The sequence below is a fragment of the Penaeus monodon genome, chromosome 5 (genome assembly GCF_015228065.2).
Source record: "Penaeus monodon isolate SGIC_2016 chromosome 5, NSTDA_Pmon_1, whole genome shotgun sequence".
NCBI classification, from domain to species: Eukaryota; Metazoa; Arthropoda; class Malacostraca; order Decapoda; family Penaeidae; genus Penaeus; species Penaeus monodon.
Window position 1 is genome coordinate 23,522,655 of NC_051390.1, and position 2,500 is coordinate 23,525,154.

A 2,500-nucleotide genomic window follows, 5' to 3' on the forward strand; every position below is an offset into this window, starting at 1 on the left:
GCCGTACTCTTCCTTAATAAAGTCTAGGCCGTTATAACCACTATTACTGCCCAACTCGTCACAACCATTGTCTAAAGGCATCTATAACCTTTTACATTGTGTCTACGTGTGTGTGTGTGTGTGTGTGTGTGTGTGTGTGTGTGTGTAAACAGATAGATAAATAAAAATATAGATAGATATTTCTCCAGTCATACTTTTGCCTTGTGATTTATCCTGTGTGGGGAGAGCGTGCCAGTAGAACACGAACTATGCAACCTTAAAGCGTGACTAAAGTGTTCTGTAATGTAAAATGATTAATTGTTAACGATAGCGTGGTACTTGTTATGCGTTAGAGGAGAATTGAAAACCAAGTAGACTTTGTGACGAATTGAAACACAAGAAAGTGAACGCTGAACCGTGTTTTCATCCATTCATGGAATGCTTAATAACATGAAGTTAACTAAATGTTGTTGCAAATTAGCAATGGAGCAGGATTGTTTTTTATAAGAAATTCAATGCTGTAAAGTTAAATTTGATACAATAATAGTAATGTGATGTTTAATTTCCCGCAAAATTAATATGAAAATAACAAACAGGCACACTCCCACATGCAAACACACACATGCACACACACACAGAAAGAGAGAGAGAAAGATGGAGACGGATATGTAGATAGATAGATAGATAGATAGATAGATAGATAGATAGATAGATAGATAGATAGATAGATAGATAGATAGATAGATCGATAGATAGACAGACAGATAGATTGATAGAGAGAGAGAAACAGATAGATAAATAGATGAAGACGGATATGTAGATAGGTAGATAGATAGATAAATAGATGGAGAGAGAGAGAAAGAGAGAAAGAAGGGGACGGGAGAAGGAGAGAGAGAGCGCCAGAGAGCAAGAGAGAGAGGGGGGGGGACCCCAAGGGAAACACGGTAGGTTCCCCGGAAGGCACCTGCGCAGCTTGATCCTCGCTTGGCCCCCTTTCGCCGAAGTTCCTAATGAAAGTTGAAAAGAGCTAAATATTGTCAGAATATACATTGCATTTTCTTAAGGATGTATCTCTCGTTTGCCACAAGGCTCTCGTTTTCGATTGCGTCAGACCGCCTTTCTCTCTCCCTGTCAGCTCTCATGGCTTGGAAAAAAAACTGTTTTCTGCCCACTCGTCTGACTGTCTGCGTGTCTGCTTGACTGTGCGTGAATGAGTGTTGTTACGTGTGTGTGTGTGTGTGTGTGTGTGTGTGTGTGTGTGTGTGTATGTGTGTGTTTGTGTGTGTGTGTGTGTGTGTGTGTGTGTGTGTGTGTGTGTGTGTGTGTGTGTGTGTGTGTGTGTGTGTGTGTGTGTGTGTGTGTGTGTGTGTGTGACAGACAGACGGCAAACACCAAGCATTAGTCCGCATAACAAGCGTTCTGCCCAAGCAGCGGGCGAAGGACTCACTCGAGGAGGTCCCTGATTCTCCCTGTTGATGCCTTCGGGATAATGAGGTCCGAGTCCTGCCTGGCCTCGGCTTCGGAATACGAAGACGACCAAAGAGCCGTCTGCCCATTGTTCCAGCTAAATGACCCTTGAGTCGAACCACGCGCGCCCGTAAGACAAAGCTGCCTACTCGCCGCCACCAATCCACGCAGCCCATTAAAAAGATTGCGGGCAATCCTTTTAATGGGTTCCTGCGGCATTGTGGGTGGGAGACGGACTCTGCTCGGCACGCGTACGCTCGCTATTAGGATATGATTATTTGTTTTTCATCAAAACTGAAAGTGCGCGAGCCTATCAGATCAATGGAGTGTCATAAAGGAGCCGATTTTTATGCGAGGAATGTTGTGAATAGCAAATGTGTACTTTTGTTGTTAGTATACGCCTGTGTTCCTTTAATTACGATATCAATAGTTTTTCCCTTTTTCCTGTACTCCACTCCGCTCTCAGATTAACCGAAGAAATTAAACTGATAAACACAGTCCGAATAATGTGGAAAACCAGCCGTGGATCACACGACGCCGCCCAGCACCCTTGCTCAAAACTAAGACGGCTCTCAAAGTGACATCGGCGAGAAGTTTCCTTGGCAGACGTCTTATCCGGCGCACAGCTTGTTAGCAGTTGCAGAGTTAGCCGTTGCGATGGGAGTATAGCAACTGAAAACAAATGTGGCGTCGTCATAACAGAGGGAAGGATGAACTAATATGCCTGTAAAGCATCGCCTTGCATGAATTTTCAACTTGTCGCATTGCGAGAAGGACTCAAGAAAAGCCCTTCTCACAAAGCCTGCAATATTATTTACGCAGTGCTTTGTACACTACACAAGTTTCTCTGGGCCACTGCTAAAAATATCTCAGATGTCAAGGGCACTCTTACAAAAAAAAAGGAAAAGGAAAAAGAAAAGAAAAAACACCTCAAGGATCTCCTCCTCCGGGGCTGGCTGAGGTTGACTTAGTAAGTGTCCTCACAAGAAATAGGATTATACATGTCTATATTTAGCAGACAGCAAAGGTCAGCGTGGAGGAATGGATTGTACGA